The following is a 26,091-nucleotide window of genomic DNA, read 5'->3' as shown; positions in this document are numbered from 1 at the left end:
CTCCTGTTCAAGCAAGAAGTCTCAGATCCTCTTTGCAGTGGGAACATTCTGGTCTGTAGCTATTGACGAAGCAAGCCAGGGAAGAAGCCTCCGGGATTGCTCACTTTCCCTTTCAGGCATGGAGAGGTCCACCAGCCTCTCTTTAATAGAGATTGTAGGGATTTACAGTTTATTTTTTTTGAAGACAGATAATAGATAATCAAACAAATCCATGGTTCTATGAGAAAATTAAAATAGTTTAGCTTGACACACAATGACCAGGTTTAACCAAACTCAGGCCTGGCTGCTTGCCGCTTGCTTGGAAGCCAAAAACGAGAAGCAAGATGGGGTGGAAGGAAAGCATTTTTATTCAAATGCCAGCTATTGAGAAGAATGGCTGGACTTAGGTCTCAAAGAACCATCTCAGGTTTCTAGGCTGAGTGAAGGGGTTGAGAAGGGAAACTTGGTATAGAAAGCCTGTGTGAGTGGGGCAGGATGGAGGTCAGCATTTCTTGCTCCAATGTCTATCTTGAGATGTCCACCTGGAATATGGGCTGGCACCATTTTGACAATGGTCGGGTTGTAGATTAACCACCTTGAGGCAATTTCTAGGAGGGGAGACTTCCGAAACTGGGTCTCTATGCCTGGTTTATTTCAAGATTAGCCCCTGGAGCTTCTAAGCAAGTACATCATTAGACAAGCACATATGGTGCAGGGAGTGTCTGGAATAGAAAGAGGAAGAAAGGATTTTCTTAAGATTAAGAAGAGAGAAAATAAAACTTCAAAATACATTTTGTGGTTAAGATACTGGGTTACATAGAGTATGAAGAGGGTATGCTACTTTTGTCACTTTATAGTTCCAGCTATAGCAATGGAGGCTTAGTGGGGGATGGTAGGTGACCTGTCTTAGATTCATTTGCAAACCAATGGTCCAGGCTCAGCATAGATTTCAAATCATACCCAGCAGAGGATGTGGTGGGTCTGGATAGAGCTGTAGGGTTTATTTATTTCTTTTTTCTAATTTTTAAATTTTTTTTGAGATGGAGTCTCACTCTGTCGCCCAGCCTGGAGTGCAGTGGCGCAATCTTGTCACACTGAAACCTCCACCTCCCGGGTTCAGGTGATTCTTCTGCCTCAGCCTCCTGAGTAGCAGGGACTACAGGCACTCACCACTACACCCAGCTAATTTTTGTATTTTTAGTAGAGATGGGGTTTTACTATATTGGCCAGGCTGGTCTCGAACTCCTGACCTCGTGGTCCACCCGCCTGGGCCTCCCAAAGTTCTGGGATTACAGGCGTGAGCCACTGGGGTTATTTTTTAATTAATTTTTTTTTTTTTTTTTTTTTTTTTTTTTTAGACAGGGCTTTGCTCTGGAGTGCAGTGGTGCTGTCATGGTTCACTGTAGCCGTGACTTCCTGGACTCAAGTGATCCTCCTCTATCAACCTCCCAAGTAGCTAAAACTACACGCTTGCAGCACCACACTTGGTTAATTTTTTACTTTTTTTGTAGAGATGAGATCTTGCTATGTTGCCAAGGCTGGTCTCAAACTCCTGGCCTCAAGCAATCCTCCTACCTTGGTCTCCCAAAGTGCTGGGATAACAGGTATGAGCCACTGAGCTCAGCCAGTTTTATGCCTTAAGAGGCTTCATGTGTTAGTGTCTTGGTTCAAGTGGTGAGGCATAATGGTTAGCAACTTGTCATGACTTCGTTGGGAATGAAATAATATAGTAACTATACAGTAATCAATGTAATCAAGAACAGTTTCCTCAAAAATACCTGGCTGGAGTAGCAACTGGGTGCTTCTCCCATGCTGATTCCGGTGTAGGAAAGTTTAAATCTTTCCCCTGAAGTTTCAACAATTTGAGCCTATGAAACAAATTGATAACAGATGAAAGAAAAAAGGCATGTAAATTTATTGACATGCATATGGGCAAGAGAATCATACACAAAAATATGAGGCTCAAAGGTGGGGGTTGATGATTGAAGTTTTTATACCATCCTGAGCTTACAGAAAAAAATAGGGGCTTGGAGCATGCCAAGACAGGTTACAAGAGGGAGAGAAGAGAAAAAGGCTAGCATAAGACCAGTAGCCTGGCGAGTGAGGATGATCTTGTTATACAGATGAACCTCACAGGTAGCAACCCTTAAAGAATAGATAAATAGTAGCCTGTAATAACAGTTTCTCTGTCAGACTTTCAAAGGTGTCAGACTCTGAGTCAGTCTCTCTCTCTCTCATTCTCTCTCCCTCCCAACCCCATCACTTAATCTTTCCTAGATCTGGACAAGGGGTTGCCTCAGAAAAGGCCTGTTTGCATCTCCTAGTTATTTCACTTTATTTCCTCCACAGATGCAAATCTCCCTTCCCCCCAGAAGGAGGAAATTGCAGGACTATTCTTGTGCTTGCAGCCTCTCTGAATAGCCATATCAAATTATGCCAAAGAAATATATTCGGCTGGGCTCAATGGCTTATGCCCGTAATCCCAGCACTTTGGGAGGCTGAGGCGGGTGGATCACTTAAGGTCAAGAGTTTGAGACCAGCCTGGTCAACATGGTGAAACCCCGTATCTACTAAAAATACAAAATTAGGATGGTGTGGTGGCAGGCGCCTGTAATCCCAACTACTTGGGAGGCTGAGGCAAGAGAATCGCTTGAACCCAGGAGGCGGAGGTTGCAATGAGTCAAGAGCCCATCATTGCACTCCAGCCTGGCAGACAGCGCATGAGACTCTGTCTCAAAAAAAAAACAAGATGTATATTTTGGGGTAAAATATATTTTGTTTCCCTCACTGGTTAATTAGTAGAAGCTGTTTAGCATACTATCTTGAGAAGAATTCCTCAATGAGAATTCCAATTTCAGAACGAGTTAGAAGCAAGCTAAAGCAAAGAAGCAAAGTGAGTGATTATTCTCTTGACACCCTAGGAATAAAAAAAACAGTAAGTTCTGTGGCAAATCATGCCTGTGTTTTCTGAGGACACAAGGACTTCACCTAACTTCTTTTTTGATCTGATCCAAGCCATCAGCCAACGAGAAAGGTGATTGAATGATGATGTCTTCCGTGAGTCCAGTAATAAGTATGCTCGTGCCCACCTGTGATGGTGCTTAGTCCTATCCAGGCCCAAATCCACAATGGGGCGTAACTTTTCAGTAACTGCCCAAGGCTTAGGAAATTGACTATTATGCCAAGATGTCCAAAACACAGCATGAGCCTGTAGTGGATGGTACGGCCTTAGTGGCTTACAGATGCAGTGTAGTTTAAAAAGACTGCTGGACTACTTGATATCATAAGCCCCAGAGTCTAGTTTAGTTGGAATACTCACAAACTGCATGAACTTGAGAAGGTCAGTTTCTTTCCTGAGCATCAGTTTCTCCATTTATTTAAAAAAAAAAAATCAGCCCAATAATTCCTGTTCTTTCTACTTCACAGGGATTTTATGACACTCAAATGAACTCATGCTTGGAAGAGCATTTCACTTGGTTCTAGACAAGAACAAGCTATCATCATTAGTTTGCTGGTGACAGGGAAAGCTGCTATTTCCTTTCCCTACCTTCTTTTTTTTTTTTTTTTTTTAACAGAGGTAGTCATTTATGCACCAGAAAGAACAGTTAAATTTCTAGGCTGTGTGCTCCTCTTAGTGAAATGATTTAGAGCCATGTGTAAATAGCACATAAATTTATTATGACTGGGGTCCAAACCGGGGAATGTGTCTGTGTATACACACACATGCAATCACCTCTCAACACCTAACGGTGAAAAATATTGCAGCCTTGTAAAAACCAAAGCCACCTTCTTCCTAACTCCTGACAGCTAAAATGTCCTTAAAATAAATGGGAAGGAAAGTTTACTCTACACACCAGTGCTATGGAGTTTTTATAAATCAGGCAAATTTTGAGTCTTGCAGGTAACGTCAGACCTGACGTTTACACTCCTGGTATCTCAAGCCTAATTACTTGCTGCTGAATCGCCCAGGTGGCTCTCCAGGCACAGGGATGCGGAACAGCTATTTATTTATTCTAAAGATACAAACAAACAAAAAGCTGACCATTGGGCCAAGTTAATCAAAAAGTTTTTAATAGAGTCGTTGAAGGACCAAGGCAAATGCTTGGAGCCATAAGCAGGTGGCACAAATCATTTTTAGTCTTGTTAGAGAATGCGCAGCGGGCTGCTGCAGGGAGATGATTTCCTGCCTAATTAATCTGCATGTTGCCACCCTGGAATTTATTCATTTTGGGGCATGAATCCCATCTGTAAGGCCAGTTGTTAGAATTGGTGAGAAAAGACTTTCTTTTTTCCTTATTTATTAGAGGAGAGAAGGAGAGAGAGAGCGAGAGAGAGAGAGAGAAAGAGTGAGCAGAGAGAGCCCATGTAGTTTCAGATTGAAGCAAATCAAATACTCCTCTGAGTCTTCAGTATTTGAAAGCAGCCAAATGGCTGATGCAGGGTGGCCTGTTCTTTCTGTATTTATGAAGGAATTTATATGTATGTGTGTGTAGACATATCACATTTCCTTCATAAATGTATATATCACAAAACCACATATATATTGCATTATATGTAGATGCATATATAACTTTATATATATATTACATTATATATATGTAAATATATATACATCTACATATATATGCATATAAAACTTTTTTGTTTTTAGTGGCAACATCTTATTTGGACAGAGCTGCCAGTCACTTAGGGTGATGTGGGATGTTTTGAGGCACCGATTGATTAGCTAATCAGGCATGCTGCACTAGTCTAAATAGTATCTTTGTGAAACTTAAAAAATGCACCCCTTGCTCAAGACATTTTACTTCTGTTTGGAAATTGTCATACTATACTGAATATGTTAGAGTAAGACACGTTACTGCCACCCGCCAGAAAGCTGTCATCATACAAACTTCAGTCTACAGTGTCTTCAATGCGAAGACCACCTCTTTAGATGCGTTGCTCTTGCGTACCACATGGCCTAAACAATTGTACGTGTCGGCACCCCTGTCGATGCAGCATTTAGCAAGCTGCTGGGGAAGACTGGTTGGTCATATGGTCCCTGCCCTCAGGCAGCTCAGTCTCGCTATGAAGACAGACATTAATCAAAATAATCATCCAAATACATGTACGATGACAAAATCGGGAAGTGCTTTGAAGCAAAATTTCGGGGTGCTACGGGACTTCTTTAATGTGATGATAAATGTGTATCTAGTGTTGAAAATAGTTCTTGGCAACACAGTGAGTGCTCAACTGATAGTCACAAGGATGAAGATTTCACAAATTACAGCAATCCACAAAACGGAGGTGTGCGGAAATAGAGCTTTCTTTGTAGAACTGATTTTAATATCTGATTCGGAGACCTACCAAGCAGACAATGTCAAACAGTGATGTTTGGGTAATTCAGTTCAATCTAGTGACTTCCAGTCAAATTCAATCCCCGTGTCCTTCCAAGTTCTGTCTGTGGTCAGTGTAAGTCTTCAGAGAGAGACAGCTGCTTCCCCGACTCTGCGGTTGGGTCACAGGCCACCTGTGGATGCTCCTTTCCTCACCCCTCCAGGCAGCCTATTCAAACTGGGATGTCAATGTCCCTGCTTATGTGGGCCCCTTTCTGAATGCTGAAAGCCCCGTTGGTCCCCTCCAAGCCACTTTAAAGGTAGAGCCCATCACGACCAAGGGCAGCCAGCTGCTGTTACTTCGGCTTGTGCTGTGCCTATATGTAGGGTGGGTCTTTGGTGCTTCCCCTCCCAATCTGCAGCCAGAGGCCAGAGGGCACATCAGGGCATCTTTTCTGATGCTCAGAAGGTCCGGTGCTTGGCTTAATTGTCTACAGACACCATCTTGAAATTCACAATCATTTTTATCTTTGAACTTGTCTTTTGTGAAATAGTGCACACACCTGAGCAGAGGAAGGTGTGCAAAATGCATGTCACCATTTCTTCCTGTCCCATTTGCACATAGCATCTGAGTTAATTCCTTGTATTGACCAACCACTTAAGTGAAAATGGCGACATAGAAAGAGAAAGAGAGAGCAACCCATAGTTTCTTTTGTCTTCAGTCCTTCCTTAACTCCTCAGTAAACCAAAGGTAGAGAACGTCAGTAGAATGTGCATATGTCACAAAGGGAAATAAAGACAGCATCTCCCCTCTTCTGGAAAGGACAGAATATGTATGCACATACGAGCTATGAAATACAAATTGTGTAATGTCAGGGCTTCTGCATTTGAGTTAAATGCTTTTAAATTTGCATTTAAAGCTGGCGTTGCACGATATAAAGTAGAATGTTAAAATTCGGGCTAATAATTTTACATTCTAATTTTTCTTTACTCAGAACAACGTTAAATAGCAAATAAAAAACTCCATGACAAGTTGAGAGAGAAAGACTGCGGAAGAAAGTGAAAAGCTTTTAATTTTAGCACTTTGCCCTGGTTTTTGAACAAAAAGCCTTATATTTCGTTGTACTATGTCCTGCAAATGATGTAGCTGGCCTTACTCAAGCTCCACACATTGCATAGAGCTCCTTCCCTGCTTTTCCCACCCCCGGCAAAAAGCTAGGAAGTGGGGAGGGAGGGCAAAAGGTACACAGCTTTGTGCACTTAATTTTCTTTTTCCCTAAAACTCCAACCCTTTTTGTTTTCCCAGCACGTGTTTCTAGTTCCTCCAAGGGCAAAGCATTGACGGCCAGGTTTAGTTGCCTCTCTACACTTCTGGGAAAATGGCTGTGGCCTCTAGCTGGGAGCTGTGTCTTCTGAACGTGATAAGAGTCTTGTCTTAGCTTTTGGGCTGGCCTGTCTCTGTGGCTATTCATTACAGTTCACACTTAGTTGGGACTTTTGGGAGAGAGGGAGGAGCCAGAGCCAGCAAGAACACAGAGGGGAGACAGGCAGGGGTCAGGGAACAGTGCTTCCACGTCTCTCCTGATGTGGACAGTAGAAACTTCGCGAGCACCTGCTGCATAGGGCATGGTTCTGTTGGGGCTCAGAAAACAGAACCCAAAAAGGAAGGACTCAGCAGCAGCCCCAGAAGCAAAAGTTTCTCTCTGACCTTCTCCTTCCCTCCTCTGAGTCCCATTCTCTCCCAACACCAGCCATTGAGACTAGAATCCCTCTTCCCCAAGGCAGCTTACAGAAACCGGAACCCCTTTTCCCCAAAGCCAGCCATAAAATCTAAATATATTATCTGTGAAAACTGACCATAAAGAATGTATCTGACCTACCTGGTTTGACTGTAGGTCACAAGACCCCTATTTCAGAGAGGCCCTGCCCTACGCCCAGAAGGAAGCAATGCTTTAGAGAGGCCAAGAAGAATCTAGACAGACAGGCCTTGCTGGATTTTCTGACTCAGTCTATTAACATTAGATTATCCCCCCTTTTGTCAAATCAGACTTCTACCTGGCTGTCCACACTTCGTTAAGCTTAAACATAAAAACAGATAGCTCCCCACCGCCTTTGGGTCTTCATTCTGAAGCCTCCGTGGATACACGTTGAGTGAATTAGGATGCTTTCTCTCCTATTACTCGGTCGGCCTCGTGTCAGTGATTTTTCAGTGAACCGCAGTTCCCTCGTCGGTGGGCTGCCATGTGGGCCAGGCAGGGAAGCACAGTGGACCTCAGGAAGGAAGAGGCAAGGCCCTTTGGGGAAGGAGCATCACTCAGTGGCAGATACAGGAAGCCCCACAGCCAGGATTTTCGGTCCTCTGCTCCACAGCTCACAGGCTTCAGAATCCTTCCTGAGGATTCTCCATTACCACCACACTTTTTAATTTTAGGAAATCAGCATGTTTTATTCATTAAAAAGATAAAATATCTTTGTGCCAGGAAGGCCCCAGAGGAGAGCAGTGCTCAGAGTGGCTAATGGATTTCTTTATAATGCAATTTAATGCAACAAGGCAACTCATGTATTTATGGTTGGGAGAGTTTTCTCCTCGGATTGGGGATGAGGGGCTGACAGCCTTAGACTGGGGATGCTGCAGAATCCACACCCAGTCCCTGGCCTCACAGAGGCAGCTGCTTTTTGCCTGAGCTACAGCCCTGAGGCTGAGCCATTACCCTGAGTGACCCATCCCCAGGGCTGGGCCGCTCTCTAGCCATCACCTCTCAGGCCCAGAAGGGAGACCCTGCAGGTCACCAAACAAGGGTTGAATTGTCCTCCGTGAAAAAGTCAACCTCTTGAGCATGAAAAATCCCCAGCACTGGTATTAGAAACCAGCTGAAGCAGGGATGAGTAAGCCTTCTGTGAGGAGGGAATTCTTTTTGTTTTCTAGAATCTGAGGTTCCTGAGAAGACCGTGGAGGGGAGACTCCTATTCTGAGAGTCGGGTGGTGACAGAGGAGCCTGTGAAGCCGAAGACCTTCTCACTGGGAGCTCTGACTAATCAAGAACAGCCAGGGCAACAGCCGCTTCTGTGGCCAGCAGAAATCTTTCTGATGCCCCCTGGCTTAAAGGAAAGAGAAATTGTGGGATTACAGCTATCCTATAAAAAAAGCAAAATTCATCTTTTTCACATTCATCAGTGGGGCAGAAAATAGACACTGAGGGCTGAAAGCCCTTCCTCCATGGGTCGGCCAGGATGGCATCTGGTGTCTCAAAGGCCAGAGGCAGGTGAAGGTAGCAGAGGCTGAGAGAGGCTTTGGGGGAGGAGGGCTCCACTGTTGGCAGCTGCTTCCCCTCCTCGGATTTCCCCCCTCTTCTCTCTGTTTTGATCTACTAGTACTTCTGTGTTTCTGTTTCTCCTCCTAGCCTGGCTCTTCTACCTTTGGAGAGGCACTCAAAGAAGGCTCAGAACAGGTGAGCAGAAGGCAAGAGACAGGAAAGGAAGCCAGGCAGTGAGGTCATCAGGAGGTCACATTGTGGAGCCAGAAGTCAGAGCACTTTGAGGTCAGTGTTTCTGGTATGGGGGGTCCTACCTCTGCTAGAGCATAAAGACACAAAATACATTTTCTGAAATCGTTCTTTCCTCTGAAGCTTTCTGGTTTGGTTGAAAGCAAACAAATGAACAGGCTCCTAGAAGAGAAAATAATTTCACCTTCCATAGTTTTTTGATTTTGCTTATGCTTTAGAAAATAATTTCAACATTTATTTTAGATTCAGGGGTCCATGTGCAGGTTTGTTACAAGGGTATATTGCGTGATACTGAGGTTTGGGATATGATTGATCCCATCACTCAGGTAGTGAATATAGTACCCAATCGTTTGTTTTCTAACCCTTTCTCCTCTCCCTCCCTCCCACCTCTAGTTGTCCCCAGTATCTATTATTGCCATCTTTATGTTCATGAGTACCCAGTGTTTAGCTCCTACTTGTAAGTTAGAACATGCAATATCTGGCTTTCTGTTCCTGCATTACGTTGGTGGCCCTTAGCTGCTCCCATTGGGTTTCTTAGGTTTTCTTCTAGGATTCGTACAGGACATGATTTTGTTCTTTTTATGGCTGCATAGCATTCCATGGTGTATATGTACCAATTCTTTATCCAATTCACCATTGATGGACACCTAGGTTAATTCCATGCCTTTGTTATTATGAAAAGTGCTGCAATGAACATACAAGTGCATGTGTTTTTTTGGAAGAAAGATTTATTTTCTTTTGGATATATACCTAGTAATGAGATTTCTGGGTCAAATGGTAGTTCTGTTTTATGTTTTTTGAAAATCTTCAAACTGTATTCCACAGTGGCTGAACCAATTTGCTTTCCCACCAGCAGTGTATGTGGTCCCTTTCTCTGCAGCCTCACCAGCATCTGTTGTTTTTTTGGCTTTTTAATAACAGCCATTCTGACTGGTGTGAAATGATATGTCATTGTGGTTTTGATTCGCACTTCTCTGATTGTTAGTGATACTGAATTTTTTTTCATGTTTGTTGGCTGCTTGTATGTCTTCTTTTGAGAAGTGTCTGCTCATGTCTTTTGCCCATTTTTTAATGGGGTTTTTGTTTTTTGTTTGTTCAACTGTTTAAGTTTCTTATAGATTCTGAATATTAGATCTTTGTTGGATGCATAGTTAGCAGATATTTTCTCGCATCCTGTGGGTTGTCTGTTTACTCTGTTGATAGTCTGTTGTCGTTGTTTTTGGTTTTTGGTTGTTTGTTTTGCTGTGCAGAAGCTCTTTAGTTTAATTAGGTCCCGCTTGTTAATTTTTGTCTTTGTTGACTTAGTCTAAATTATTTCCCAAGGCCAATTTCCAAAATGGGGTTTCCCAGGTTTTCTTCTAGTATTCTTATAGTTTGAGGTCTCACATTTGAATCTTTAGTCCATCTTGAGTTAATTTTCTTATATAGTGAAAGGTAGAGGTCCAGTATCATTCTTTTGCATATGGCTAGCCAGCTATCCCAGCACCATTTATTGAATAGCGAGTCCTTCTCACATTGCTTATTTCTGTCAACTTTGTCAAAGATCAGATGGTGATAGGTGTACGACTTTATTTCTGGGTTCTCTATTCTGTTTCACTGGTTTTTGTAGCAGTATGATGCTGTTTTAGTTATCATAGCCTTATAATATAGTTGGAAGTTGGATAATGTAAAGCCTCTAGCTTTTTTCTTTTAGCTTAGGATTGCTTTGGCTATTCAGGTTCTTTTTTGGTTCCATATGAAGGTATAGTTTTTCTAGTTCTGTGAAAAATGATGTTGATAGTTTGATAGGAATAACATTGAATCTGTAGGTTGTTTTGGGCGGTATGGCCATTTTAACAATATGGATTCTGCCAACCCATGAGCATGGAGCATTTTTCCATTTGTTTGTGTCATCTCTGATTTCTTTCAGCAGTGTTTTGTAGTTCTTCTCATAGAGATCTTTAATCTCCTTGGTTAGATATATTCCTGGGTATTTTTTTTATGTGTATGGCTATTGTAAATGGGATTGCATTCTTGATTTGGCTCTCAGCTTGAACATTATTAGTGTATAGAAATGATACTGATTTTTTTTACATTACTTTTGTATCCTAAAACTTTACTGAATTTGTTTATCAGTTCCAGGAGGCTTCTGACAGAGTCTTTAGAAATTTCTAGGTATAGACTCATATCATCAAACTTTTTTCTTTCTCTTGAGTGCTTGCTCAGAGTCCTTCCTCGGGCTAGGACTTCCTGTATTTGCTTTACCCTTTGCAAAGTTTTCTGCTTTTTATTCTCTACCTTATCTTCTTTTTTAAGTGTAGATGGTCGTTGGGGCTGGAAAAGTAGACTTGGGAGCCAAGGTAGCGGCTAAGTTGCATAAAGAAAAGACACAGATATCTAATGAAGTAAATCTACAAAGACAATAGAAAACTGAGGATGATAATACTGGTTGCTATTGATTCAGAATCCAATATATTCAAGAGCTTTCTATATATCATCTCATTTTGTCTTCTCAATAATTTAGACTCCATTAGGGATCAAGAAGAAATCAAGTGTCTAAATAGAGAGAAAAAAGAGGAGAAACCAAAGAGAAATAAGAGAAATCAATATGTGTGATATCAGATGGTGAATGGCTAGAACATGTGCCACTTCTCTCTTTTTCAGGCCAGTGACAGGCATATTAATCAATCACAGTGTCCTAGATGTAACTTGAATTTTTCTCTCTGTATAACACTCCAAGCAACCATTAGTAACTGGTAGAAGCAAGTACTCAATTTTAAATGTGTTGGCAATGCTTAGTGTTATAAGAAAATCAGACAGAGGGAGAGATCCAAGATGGCCGATTACTAGCAGCTCAGGATTGTAGCTCCCAGTGAAAGCACAGAGAATGAGAGGACGCCACACTTTCAGATGAATATTTATTGCTCACGGACCAGGAGATTCCCAGTGGAGGAGCCCCACGGGTCATCAGTGCGACTCTTGTGGCCGGCGCGGCGTTTTTGCCAGCGCCCTGGTGCGATGGTAGAGTAAACGGGACTGGGTCCCCTTTTGGTTGACGTTTGGAGCTCCGGGAAGGCAGAGTAGCCTATTCAGCTGATCGAAAAAGGGACTCAAGAATGAAGCCAGACCGGAGATTCCCAGGGAGAAAAGCACCATCAATCTTAATGCCGCTGTATTAGCCGGCACAGTGGGTTGCTCAGATTCCAGTGCTGGGAATCAACAAGTTGGACATCCACTCAGAGACCTAATTTGAAAGTCGGTAATTACAAAGACGATAGGTGGATAAATTCACAATGATGGGAAGAAACCAGTGTAAAAAGGCTGAGAATACCCAAAATCAGAATGCCTCTCCCTCTACAGGGGATCACAGTTCCTCATCAACAAGTGATCAAGGCCTGATGGAGAATGAGTGCATTCCAATAACAGAATTAGGCTTCAGAAAGTGGATAATAAGAAACTTCTGTGAGTTAAAAGAACATGTCCTAGCCCAATGTAAAGAAACTAAGAACCCTGAAAAAATGTTTGACGAAATCCTAACAAGAATAGACAATATAGAGAGAAATATAAGTGAATTAATTAATGGAACTGAAGAATACAATACGAGAACTCCATGAAGTATGCACAGGTTTTAACAGTCAAATTGATCAAGCAGAAGAAAGGATATCAAAGGTCGAAGACCAACTTAATGAAATTAAATGAGAAGACAAGATTAGAGAAGAAAGAATAAAAAGGAATGAGCAAAGTCTCCAAGAAATATGGGACTATGTGAAAAGACCTAATTTACGTTTGATAGGTGTACCTGAATGTCATGAAGAGAATGAATCCAAGCTGGAAAATATTCTTCAGGATATTATTCAGGAAAACTTTCCTAACCTAGTAAGGCAGGACAATACTCAACTCCAGGTAATAGAGAGAACACCACAAAGATATTCCTCAAGTAGAGCAACCCCAAGACACATAATTGTTAGATTCACCAGGGTTGAAATAAAGGAGAAAATTCTAAGGGCAGCTAGAGAGAAAGGTCAGGTTACCCATAAAGGGAAGCCTATCAGACTCACAGCAGATCTCTCAGCAGAAACCCTACAAACTAGAAGAGATTGGGGGTCAATATTCAATATCCTCAAAGAAAAGAATTTTCAACCCAGAATCTCATATCCAGCCAAATTAAGCTTTATAAATGAAGGAAAAATAAAAATTATCACAAACAAGCAAGCACTCAGAGATTTCATCACCATCAGGCTTGCTTTACAAGAGCTTCTGAAAGAAGCACTACAAACAGAAAGGAACAACCAGTATCAGTCATCCCAAAAACTTACCAAAAGGTAAAGAGTGTCTCCGTAATGAAGAATCTACAACAACTAATGGGCAAAATAGCCAGCTAGCATTAACAACAATATTAAACTCACAAATATCAATATTAATCCTAAATTTAAATGGATTAAATGCCCCAATCAAAGACACAGACAGGCAAATTGAATGAAAAGTCAAAACCCATTGGTACGCAGTATCCAAATCCATCTCATAAGCAAGGACACACAAAGACTCAAAACAAAGGGTTAGAGGAAGACTCACCAATCAAATGGAGAGAAAACAAAAAAAAAAAACAACAAAAAAAAAAACAAGAGTTGTGACTTTCGTCTCTAACAAAATAGACTTTAACAGTAACAAAGACTAAAAGAAACAAAGAAGGATATTACATAATGGTAAAAGGATCAATGCAACAACAGGAGTCAATGATCATAAATATATATGAACCCAATATAGGAGCACCCAGATACGTAAGACAAGTTTTTAATGACTTATAAAGAGACTTGGACTCCCGCACAATAATAGTGGGAGACTTTGACACCATATTGTTAATATTCGACAGATCAACGAGATAGAAAATTAACAGGGACATCTATGATTTGAACTCAGACCTGGAATAAGTAAACTCAGTGAATATTTATAGAATTCTTCACCCCAGGTCCACAGAACATAACATTTTTCTCAGTATCACATTGCACCTATTTTGAAAGTGACCACATAATTGGAAGTAAATCACTCTTCAGCATTTGCATAGCATTTCACAGACTTAATGGAATATTGGTTGGCTGTTTCTTTGTTATTTTCTTCTCTTATTCCTTCCTTTCTCCGCTGTTAAACACAATTATCGGCAAAAAAGAGGTTTTTAACACCTATTTTTAGATTGCATTCCAGCCTGGGCAATAGAGCAAGAATCCTGTTGTCTCTCCCTCTCCCTCTTTCTCTTTCTTTCCTTCCAAAAAAAAAAAAAAGAAAGAAAGAAAGAAAGAAAAGAAAATCAGACAGAGTAGTTCTAAGAGGGGATGGGTTGGGAGATGCCAGCTGCTTCAGAGGGGCTATGCTGAAAAGCACTGATTGTCCAGGAGCACCCTGGTGGTACCTGCAATGAGGGTAGTTTCTGTCGAGGGGTGGTGGTGGGATCCATGCTGCAAGAGGTTAAGAAGGTGATGGAAGGAGAAGTAGAGGCTGTGAGTGCAGGTCACTTGTTCCTTGAATTTGCAAGCACCAAGTTCAAAAGTTGTTCCGACAGATAGTAGAATTCAGCAACACAGAGGAACTGGGTATTCATAACAGAGGCCATAAGGAGAGAGATGCTGAGAAGCCTAGAGGCCACAAATGTGAAAATGCTTCAAAGACTATGGAGGGCTTTACAAACATGCATAAAAGAACATAAAATAGTAAAATATTTGACTCTCACATTTTCGTAATTAAAAAAGAATAGGAGGATAAACAATTTTCTCCAAATGTTATACACATCAGGTACTTAGCCTCCATTGAACTGATAGGATCAATGGCATTAAGCAGTCAGGATGTGGGTTGGGATACATGTTCCAGAGGCCTGTTTCTCGTTGTCTCTGTTGTCATTTTTATATTTTAAGAACAGATCTAGCTGTGAGTAATTGGAAAGCGTAGGCTGTCTTATAACCACAGTTCCATCACTATGCCTCTCAACTTGACCATGAAGTCCACACAGGCCCCGCTCCGCCTTGGCTCCTGCAGAGCTCAGCTTCGATGGGCTCCCAAATTGCTGCAACCACCTCCTCCCTATCCTGCTGGTAAATGACACCCACCCTCCCACCCGAGGCATTTGTTCACAAACACTATCACTACAAAATATTTCTACTAAATGCTCACAATAAGAACAAAATCCATCTGCTATCACTTTCAGAAAATCATGCCACAAAACAGGCCTCCCACATCACTCTCTTTGGCTATGTTACACCTTGTAGTTAACATGAGCCTGATGGACTCATGGACAGCCATGGACAGAAGGGGAGAGACTGTTTTAAGGTCCAACCAACGTGGATGACGTTTTCTTTGAGACATCCTTCAAGAGTTACCACGACATTTTTCCTACCCAGGCTCTGTGTTGAATAACAAAAGCTACAATTTATTGAGCAGCTAATTCGTGCCAAGTACTTGCAAAAGTTGTTTCTCATCCTTCTAAGTTTAGCATGGAAGGATCCTGTGGTAGACACAGAGTGATGTCACTCACATTTTGTTTACCAGCAGTGGGGGTGCAGCCAGCAAATGACCTCAAGCGGTCAACTCCTTTAGGGTCTTCCTCAGCTGCAGAGAACTGCCTTGCTAGAGGTTATGTCTTTCTCAGGGCAGCCTGCATCTATGTAAATGCCCAGCCATTTTAGCCCAAAGTGGAACATTCATTCCATCAGGCAATTCCCATGCTCCAAAGAGGTCAAGGCTTTGTTTGGTCTTCATCAAAGTTCAGCTTCTTCCTCTGCCCAGTCTTCCTCTGCCCTCCTTTTTTTCACAGGTGCTGATCCCTAGTAAACATCTTGTACTGCAAACTTGGTGTTTGCTTTGAATTCTGTTTCCCAGTCTATGAAAAGGAGATAGCACCTCCTATGGTTATTAAAAAGATAAAACAAGATCATGCAGAGTAGAGTGCTTTCTGCCATGTCTGGCATACAGAACATGGTCAGTAAATGTTTGGCCATGTCCAAAGTCACACAGCTAGAGACCGTTGGATCCAGGACTCCAACCCATCTGCCTAACCCTACCTCTTGGCCCCAAAGTTGGTTTAGAACTCTCTCATGATATTCTCTTATAATGCTTTGTTTCATGGTTATTTGCCTGTTATTATATCCCTGCCATCTAGCTGCTAAGTTCTTGGAACAGAGATTGTGCTGTATCCATCTGCGACCCCAAGGCCTAGCAGGGGCCTTATACATGGGATGGTGCTCCATTGTTGTTTACTGATGGAATGGCTGTATGCCTGACTAAACTGCCAACTCTTTTAAACTTCCCGTGGGGCTTGGAAAACGAATTAGATCATTTAGGATGCCCAGGTTTTACTTGGCATTTCTAGGTTTCCCAGTCTTCTCTCTACCTATTTTATGGGAATCTCTAAACTAATAAACCTAAACACCAATCTGAACAGGACAAGGAAGTGACTGTGTTGGACCAGGTTGCAGGGTTTTGAGTGAGAGGCTAGAGCTGGAATCTCATCAGGGAGCTGCCCTGTGCACAGCCCAGACTCTTCTAGGGCTGTTGGCTGGGCAGGGGGCACTGAGCTGGTCCTGCCGTTGCTCTCAGCGTGGGACCCTGCTCTGGGGTGAGGGGTAGGCAGAGAAGCCTCCCTACCCTGGCAACTTCTGTCTATCAAAAGAGGCTTCCTGGTGGGTTTTCTCACTCACTTTCATGAGCCAAGTACTTGGATGTAAGACTAAAAGGATTTGTCCAAATTCTGAAAACTTGGATTGTAATAGTTTCTACAGAACACTCTGGCAGAATAATCTGAAAAAGTCTTTCTTAGTAGAAAGTAACACCAGCATATCGTGAAACAAGTCTGCTTGGGTGAGCCAATCTCCTTTCTGATCTCCCCAGGATCCTTCCTTGCTGCAAGAAGAGCTGGGAATTCACCGTAAGGCAGACCTAGTCCAAATCTGGACTATACAAAACTGTTTTTCCTTTGTATACCTCCTCCACTCCTTTCCACTATGAGGCGGATTTTAAACAGGAGAGTTCTTTGATGTTTAATTACCTTCCAGCAGAATTAAACCTTTAAAGAGGAACCCAGAGAGGGCAATGATTAATGTAAAGGTTTTAATGATGGAATTTTAGACCCTATGACACTGTCCCAGCTCTCAGCAACTGCCTACACTGTGTGTTAAAGTCAGGTCTTGTTCACAGTGTCTCTGCCATGCTATCTGCCAAGGGCTGTGGTATGTTTAAATAAAGATATTCTTATAATCTAGGTTCTACTGAGCCAAAACATCACATGATTTGATGATATAGTTAGAGGATACAGAGCCGGAGAAATTAAGGCATACACTAAGAAGAAATGGAGAAAAATATTTTTTTCAAATGAGAATTGAAGTAAGATAGAACTAATGAGGCAGAAAGCAATTTGGACGGGCAAGAACTCTCAGGCTAGTTAGAATACCTCCTCAGGGAGGTGGGAGGTAAGATAGAGATGCTGGATGGGCCTGGCCCCAATGCTTCTTTTTAGTTTCATTTTTTAAAGCATTTTTCCCCTAATTACAAGTAGTACATGCCTATTGTAGAAATTTCGTAGAACAGACAATTACAGAGATGAAAGTTAAAAGCCATATCTGAAGACTCTACTGCCTGGAGTCAGCCATTCTTGACATTTTGGAATGTTCTCGAATGGCCTTTAGAAATTATACACATATGTATTAATATTTTTTCCCAGAAACATTTTGGTTTAATAGACTGTCCATGTTAGTATGTAAATAATAGTAAATTTCATATCTACTATCTTTTGATTTCCAGGCCTGCTCTAACAATGTGACATGATGTGTCCTTCTAGATATGGGCAATATTAATGATGACACGTGAGTCTGCATTTGTATTGTGGCTGTATCTAGCATAGTTGCTAAAATCTTTCCTAATTCTAATAGTCCATATGGAAATTTTCAAGGATTTTTTACATCAAGAAATCGTATTACTTGTGCATATTGACAATGTTATCTCTTCCTTTTTAGTCCATTTACCTCCAATTTCCTTTTTCTTGATTTACTTTGTTGGATAAGATCTCCTATAGAACAATGTTGAATAAAACCTGGGACAAAGGACAGGGTATCCTGTAACGCTTCTAATATTTTTAAAGAGTAAAATTGAAGACTTATACATAATAAAAACTGTTCACCAACTATAAATGAAAAATATTTTTCAAAACTTGATGACAAGCATCCACCAAAAATCTAATGAGAATATTCTACTTTCGACACCTATTGCCCCTGTCTAGGAGGATAAATGCATGCTAATAATTGAATATGCATGTGAATGCATAGGAAGCCTAGAAATCAAAAGGTAATGAATATGATATCAATATTATGCACATATTAAAATGGGCATCCTTCTAAATCAAAGCCTTTCTGGAAAAAATGTGACATATTTACTTAATTTCTTTAAGGTCATTAGGGAACATTCTAACATGTTAAAAATGGTTGACTCAAGATACTGGAATTTATATTTATAAAAGACAAACAAGTTTTAAGACAAAAATAATTTATAGGGGTAAAGATAAAGCATGAAATAATGATAAAAAGAAAAATTCACTAGGAAGATAAGGCATATTTTTAAAAAAACAGTTTCATAATATCTGTTTCTGGTGGATGAATTTAATATAATTATATTTATTTTGAATATTTATATTTTTAGAAGTACGTATTCAATTTTTATTCTTTTAGTGGTTACCCTTGAATTTTTTAGCCTACATACTTGATTTAAGAAATCTAACATTTAATCAACACATCTACCCTCTGTGGAACAATACCAGGGCCTTAGAATGTTTTAATACTGATGACTCTCACTTATGATCTATGTCATTATCTAAAATTTTGGTTCTGTTTTGTTTTTAAATGCCCTAAAATTAGTCATTTTATTATGCATAGAGTTTTAGTTTTGTTTTTCCTTCTTTTCTATAGTTGATACTTATTTGGACTTCCCTGGTGTTTACCAATTTATTTGCTCCACAGTGTTTTATGTGTTCCACTTCCGTTTTCTAGGTTCAATTTATTTCTAAATAAATAACTCTTCAGTAGTTCTTTTGGCAATGATTTGTGAGTGATAAACCCTCTTTGCTTTATGTTGCTCTCACTCTTGAATCGTGGTTTCTCTGGGTATACAATTCCTTGTTGACAATTATATTGCTGCCTACCTCGAGGATAGCATTCCGCTGTATCTGGGCTCTGTTTTTTCTGATGAGACATCAGTCCATTTATTGTTTTTTTTTTTTTTTTTTTTTTTTTAGATATCTGCTTTCCCTATCTTCCAAATTCTTAAAATTTCTGTATCACTTTTCATCTCTTTTTCAGTGCTGTAAACATGATTCTTAATGGCAATGTCTTTAATTTTACGAATATGCATAATTTACTCAATTGTCTCCTTAACTGAACATTTATATTTGTTTGCTTTTAAAAATTAACTATTAATGCTGGGATTGACATTGATTATACATATATTTTCCATACATTGCATATTAAGCTACATGCAATACAAAGTAATGACTTAGGATGAAGGGAAGTTATTAACAGGAAAATAATAAAACAAAGTACAGGGTAAGCACAGAAAAATTAATTCTACCTTTTCCTTAAGGTAAGCTATGAACCTAAGGTGCCTAAGGGGAGATGAAAATATGGTTTAAATATGTTTTACATTGTCTATAAAATAAAATTGAATGAATTACTCAAGAGAAGCAAGCTTTTTTCCTAACACTATTATGGGTGAAGAAGAGACCCATGGCATGATACTGACATGCAATTCAGTCATCGTGATTCTAAGAGGGGTTGAAACAGTGTATTTCATGTATACAACTTCCTAAGAGTCTGGCTTCCTCTATGGGTAATGTTCGAAATATCTTCTACAGGGTCTTAATCTGCAGACTGTGAAACTTCTGGAATTGTCTGCCAAGTTTGTATGTTGCATTTTGGGGTACAGAGATTTGAGGCTGTTGCTGTTCTTCCTGTCTGATTTTGTATAGGGATCCACTCCAGCTCCAGCTCCAAAAACAGCCCTTGATGGCATATCCCTGGTAACTGCTAGAGGCCATTGGTAGGCATGACACACGAGTTGGCTCAACTATTGTACGGTGAAGCTTGTTTATGCTCTGTCTCTTTCTAGATCTGCACAGGAAGCACACAGCTCTGGTTACCACTGGAAGCTGTCTTGCCCCCACAAGCCAGCCTTAAGATGCTGCTGATGCTGGGATTGCAGAATGGAGTAACAGAGAAGTAAGTTGTTGATGGCACCATTCACTGCTGATTGTGGCATGTCTGGAGTCTGCTCTACATCTAGATTTCAGTTATTTCCAGATATTTTAATGGAACTTAAGCCAATGTGAATCATGTTTTTATGATTTGCATCAGAAAGTATTGTCACTGATGCAGAGATGCATAACTTGACTTTGAAGAATCCGTGACTAAAAGCATGTAAGAGTCAGTTAGCTATAAAAACGGATGACAGACTAGGTGTGGTGGCTCATGCTTGTAATCTTAATGCTTTTAAAGGCTGAAGTGGGAGGATCGCTGGAGCCCCAGAGTTCAAGTTTAGAGTGAATTATGATCGTGCCACTGGCCCTCCAGCCTGGACCACAGAGCAAGACCCTGTCTCTAAAAAGAAAAAGAAAAGAAAGAAAGAAAAAGGAAAAAAGAAAGAAAAGGATGACAGGTCTTAAGAACTGCCACATTCATAATGTTTTCTAAGCACTAGGCAGTGGTCTTAGTACTCTATGTACATTAATTTATCATCATAAGAACTCAGTAAAATTGGTCTTATCATCCCTGTCATTATCTAATTATCATTTCCATTTACAGAAGTAGAAAGTGAGTCATGAAGGTTAAGTAACTTGGCTAAGTTCACTCAGCTACTGAGGTCAAGCAGCCTGGCCCCAGAGACTGGGTGCTTAACCACTGCACTATACTGCCTCTCGGTGAAGTGCGCCTACCTCCTACAGAGGTCACATGTCTTCCAACCTGGGGTTTTGTGTAAACATAGGACAACATAGAGGTCATGATTTTAATCCTTAGCAAGAATCTGGAGGACAGCTATTCTGAGTTGCCAAGGAGTTGGCAGATGTACAACTTCAGTAGTCAGCGGGGAAGGGAGGACGGCGTACAGGTTAAGAGAGCAGGAATTGGCATTCGGTCTGAGTTGAGTCTGGATTTGCCACTTATCAGCATTATGCTCTAATCTGTGGGAGTTTTATTCTCTGCAGCTATAAAGTGGGGTATAGTAATCTTTAGCTTGCAAGGTTATATAAGGTTTAAATAAGATAGTGGGCACAGAGGATGGTCTTCCTGCTGAGAGACCACAACTTAGAATGGCTGGTCTCTGGCCTCTGTATGAGTGTGGGGAAGCCTGGTGGTCAATCTCTGCATGGCAGGGTATCAAGGCACAGTGCCTGATTAGGAGAGTGGAATAAAAAGTAGATGCTTTATTAGTATAAGGCACCTAGAATAGGCAAATTCATACAGACTCAAAGTAGAATAGGGGTTACCAGGTGCTGGGGGAAGAGGGAAAGGGAGTTTGTGTTTAATGGATATGGCGTTTCTGTTTGAGGGGATGGATGGGGTGATGGTTGCACAACAGTGTGAATGTATTTAATGCCACCCAAGTGTACACTTAAAAAAATAAAATCACCAGGCACAGTGGCTCACGCCTGTGATCCCAGCATTAAGGGAGGCTGAGATGGGTGGATCATGAGGTCAGGAGTTTGAGACCAGCCTGGCCAATATGGTGAAACCCTGTCTCTACTAAAAATACAAAAATGAGCCAGGTGTGGTGGGGTACACCTGTAATTGCAGCTACTCAGGAGACTGAGGCATGAGAATCGCTTGAACCCAGGAGGCAGAGGTTGCAGTGAGCCAAGATTGTGCCACTGCACTCCAGCCTGGGAAAGAGTGAAACTCCATCTCAAAAATAAATAAATAAAAATAAACTGATAAATTTTATGCTATGCATATTTTACCACAATAAAAGCACGAGAAAGAAAAAGCAAGAGCTCATGATAGTTATTGGTTAAGTGACAGTAGGGATGATGATGACTGGTTCCGAACACCACAAACAGAAACTCTGGTATGAAAATTTAAAACCCATAAAAGTAATTAGATTATATTTTTAGAGCGCTTTTTATACATCATATCTATTTGATCATAATCATTAGTTTGCATAATTTTAAAAAAGTAAAAAAAAATCATGAGGTAGAGAGGATAGTAAAAGGTCGTTTTTTCATTGCCTTGCTGTTTGGAAACAGTATATTTCAACCCCTGCCATGGGCTTGCTCTGTCGTGAAAGGGCTGTGACCCGCACATATTACCAGGAGGCACGAAGCTCATAACGTGTGTCCCCTCAGCCCCATAGATGGAGGTGAGGCTTTCCTCGGGGGCCGCATTCAGTTCCAATAGTCCTTACTGAGCATGCTGTTAAGCCTCAGCCTTAAAAATAAGAAGTATCTAATAAAAAAAAAGTGCATGACCTCCCGTGACTAAAAGAAGGAAAAAAATCCAGCTCTAAACTTTTAAAAGAAAGTGCATCTTTATAATAACAATAAAATCCTCCCAATCAAGCCTTTAAGAGGCAGACTGCATCCCTATCTTTGCCTGGGGCCCATAACTATGCTTAGCTAATCTTTCTCTGACAGATAAAGAGCTGCTATATCTGTTCTTATAGCTCAATTTTAAACTTTATTCAGAGAAGTGGGGAGAGGAAGCCCTGGATGAGAATAAAGAATGAGTGTTTGAGAGTGGGCAAGGGGAAGAGAAAGATGGGATTACTTATTTGCAGAATAGATGCTTGTAGAAAAAGCAAATCTAAGATCCAAAGCCTTGTGGTTCGTTCAGGGATGCTTTAGACAATCTTTGAGACTGCAGGGTCACATCTAGGTCAGTTAGTTACAGAATTCCATATTTACTCCAGTCCAGCCTTGCCAGAGGTGTACCATCAGGGAGGGTTATTCTGACAGATCGAATGGGTGCCCAGATGGCCCCCTTCTGAATGAGGAGAGAACAAGAGGAGCTTTTCAAATGCTGTGGCAAGTGCAAAGGTGACAAACAAGAAGAAAGCGTTTGTGAGAATTCTGTGTCCCCGCCAATGGTCCCCAAGGAAAGCTATGAAATCTTCCATGCAAGACATCTCTGAAACTTAGAAAGATATTTATCAGCTCAAGATGGTTTCCATTTAACTTTGCACTAGAGATAGATCATTCTGAAGGGCCATTTGAATCCTACGGTGCTGTATCTTCATGAAATTGATATTCTTAGTCAATATGGACCTTGTTAGAAGCCTGGGGTGGGGGTATCCGCCCAGCTCACATGGACACCTTTCTCTGTGACCCTTACTGGTAGATGGGCAGAAGCAACCATGTTTGTACTATTTGGTTTCATCCTCCTAGCTATAGCTGATTGGATCCTGACCCAAGAAAAGCTGATTAAATTCTTTCTCCCAGGTGGTTAAGGGTATCTAGATTGGTATAGTTTGTTTGCCAGAAGTAAAATAAACTCAGAATCCTTGAAGATACCATCGTTCGTCACATCTGTGGAAAAGTGAAAAAAAGTGGTCTGTTCAGAGACAAGGAGCTAAGAGTATTGATGGTTCCGGTCATCTTTTTGGTCCTCAGTTCTAGTTCTTTTTAGATCTGGCTACACTTGGGGGTCTATGAGCTGTGTCAATCCTTCTAGTAAACTATTTTTATGTCTTAAACTGGTCGGAGTTGGTTTCTGTTACATGCATCTAAAAGAATGTAAGTATTTTCGACTCAAATGTGGGGCATGAAATCTGTGCCCATACAGAAGACAATTAGACTGACAGTTATGGTATGTATCACCTCTGAGTTTTCCATCTCGTCGGTAGCTTCTTATGTCAGAGATGCCCCAACCTCCAACCATGGGGCCCACCTCCTATTGTCTTCAGATCCCAGCTAGATGTCTGGGGAAATCACCAAAGGATCCCAAACTAGGAATTATTTTAATTATTCTTTTCTCAGCCTCTCTCTCCCAATCATCCAATCCCTCCTCAAAACCTTTTGGTTCTACCTCTAAAATTGATCCCAAATGGATTCACTTCTCTATTTGTAGAGTGGCTATCCTAAGCCATCAGTGCATTTAGTTTGTTTTACTGCAATGGCTTCTGAGCTAGCCTCTGGCCTCCCTGTATCCACTTTGTTCTCTCTCCCCTCCCAATACATTATCTACATGGCAGCTAGATTGATCTCTTCGAAATGTAAATTAGATCATGTCACCTTCCTACCTGAAACATCCTGTATTAGTTAGGATGTAGGCTGAGTTGATATAACAAAGAAACCTGAAGTTCAACAGCTCAGGCAAAGGAAAGCAGATGGTTCAGGGCAGGCAGGTGGTCAAGTTGTATACAGCCATGAAGGGACTCAGATTCCTTCTGTTTTGGTGCTCACCATATCATAAGGTGCTACTCTATGCACTGATTCTCCAAAGTCAAAGTTGGCTCTGTAGTCAGATGCATGCAGCAACCACCAAGATGAGGAAAAGAGTGTAAAGCAGATGCCCAGACATTTTAAGAACAAGGTCCAGAAGTTGCGTACATCACTCCTGCACACATCTCATTGACCAGAGCTTTATCCTATGGCCACACATATATGCAAAAAAGACTGGAAAACTGACCTTCTGATCGTGTGGGCATTTGCTTGCTAAAACTCAAAAATTCTAGGATGGAAAAAAAAGGAGAGACTGGATGGGTAGGGGCAGGGAGAGACAACAAATAGCCTTTCCACACTCCTGACGGCTGTCCATCCTTGCACAATGAAGTCTAAACAGTTCATGATGGCCCCTAAGGGCATCTGGCCTCCCCTATGTCCTATTGCTGCTCTTTCCTTTGCTCATAGGGTGGCACAAGGACCTCTCTTCTTTCTGCTCCTGGAACATGCCAAGCCTGCTCTTGCCCTGGGGTATTTGCACTTGCTGTGCCTTCTGCCTAGAAAGCTCTGAAGTCATGTCACCCCATGTCTAGCTCCGTCTCATTTTTTGGATCTCAGCTCAAAGGAACCTTCCTTTGAGAAGCGTTCCCTGTTCTTTCTGTCTGCGCTATCCAGGCTCCCGAGGCTTACCCTTCCTCATCACTTTCTATCATTGTTCTTTGTTTTGTTGACTTTGTATCATTTTAAAATTTATCTGAATTTATCTTGAGTGTTTGTTTGCATGTTTGCTTATTTATCTGTTACACCACCCCTCACCTTAGAATTTGAGCTTCCAGAGAGCAAGGACTTTGTTTGTTCTCTTTACCACCCTAGATCAGTACAGTTCCTGGCTCATGGTACAGACTCACATGTTGGCTAAGTGTATCAGCGGTCAGCTTGGATCTGGTACCAGCATTCCTAACTAGAAGCTCTTCTCTTAAATTTTGGGAATAATCTCCCATCCTTATCTTCTAGCAAGATAAGATGTGGTGTCTTATCTTGCTAGAGACATGGTCCCCCTTGATGGGTCCTGGTTCCTTGTTCTGGGGCCAAGTCAGTGCCATCTGTTCTATAACCTCATCACCCACAGGGCCAATTCAATCTGCTTTCCATTCCTGAGATGGGCATAAAGTCCTGCCTGCTACTTACATTCCTGGAAACTTGGGGAATAAATCAGTTACCTGAAATAAGGGAATAATTTTTTATAACTGATTTAATCATGTACAGGATGACTTTCAAGCTGACTTTGATTAATGGATCTTCCAAACAACACCATCTCCTAGCCTCCACATAGCCCTCTACTACCTCGTCCCCTGTGCACTTGGAGGAAGGTGAAGGATGTCGTATTTATAACAAGCAAGTCTGAGCGTTAGAATTCCCAGAGAGTTACACAGGATGAGAACCTAGCCCAATAATAATAATCCTAAACGTTATTTATATGTCATTTCTCTGCCAAAGTCATCTAGGTAGCTCCCACAAGGACCATGCAGGAAAAATTCCACTGTCAGCATGTGCCAAAAGTCTTAATAAGGAAGGTTCAGGGGTTTTAATTAAAAAGGGCTCATTCAGTGGCCTTTCCCCAGTCAGAATAAAGTCTGTTCCCAACATGTGTGCTGTGGCAGTCAATCTTGGGAAGATGATGTTGCCATCTTTAGGTCCATTTATCTAAGGAAGGCAGACTCCCAAGACTATCCTGAGACATCGCTCTGCCCAAAATGAAATTCCATCCTCAAGAGCCGACTTTGCTGAAACATTGTCAGCCCCTGTGGAGGGAGGGTAGCAAGGTCCTGAAGTCCTGAACACGTGGAGAAAGCCATCCGAGGGCTGCTCTTTCTCAAACAGTGCTTAATGTAGTATCAAGCAAAGATTTCTCTGGGTC

The 26,091-nt window shown here is 41.3% G+C and overlaps 2 long non-coding RNA genes across 2 annotated transcripts in view; one reads left to right on the top strand and one right to left on the bottom strand.

Annotated features, from left to right (window-relative positions):
- Positions 1-333: 333 nt before the first annotated feature.
- On the bottom strand, positions 334-6,025 carry LOC135277728 (uncharacterized). The gene is made up of 3 exons (XR_010345325.1): positions 5,858-6,025; positions 1,758-1,847; positions 334-701 (listed from the first exon to the last, which is right to left on the bottom strand). It is a non-coding gene; the product is annotated as an uncharacterized LOC135277728 (long non-coding RNA).
- A 2,666-nt stretch (positions 6,026-8,691) lies between these two features.
- The window catches only part of LOC135277727 (uncharacterized), a 29,984-nt gene continuing 12,584 nt past the window's right edge, over positions 8,692-26,091 (top strand). Inside the window, exons 1-2 of the long non-coding RNA XR_010345324.1 lie at positions 8,692-8,833; positions 19,910-20,019. This is a non-coding gene — a long non-coding RNA (uncharacterized LOC135277727). The remainder of the gene's footprint in view (positions 8,834-19,909; positions 20,020-26,091) is intronic.

Source organism: Aotus nancymaae, unplaced genomic scaffold (genome assembly GCF_030222135.1).
Source record: "Aotus nancymaae isolate 86718 unplaced genomic scaffold, 86718_ANA_hifiasm-v0.15.2.pri h1tg000033l, whole genome shotgun sequence".
In the NCBI taxonomy this organism is placed as follows: domain Eukaryota; kingdom Metazoa; phylum Chordata; class Mammalia; order Primates; family Aotidae; genus Aotus; species Aotus nancymaae.
This window is presented reverse-complemented; position numbering and strand designations above follow the sequence as displayed.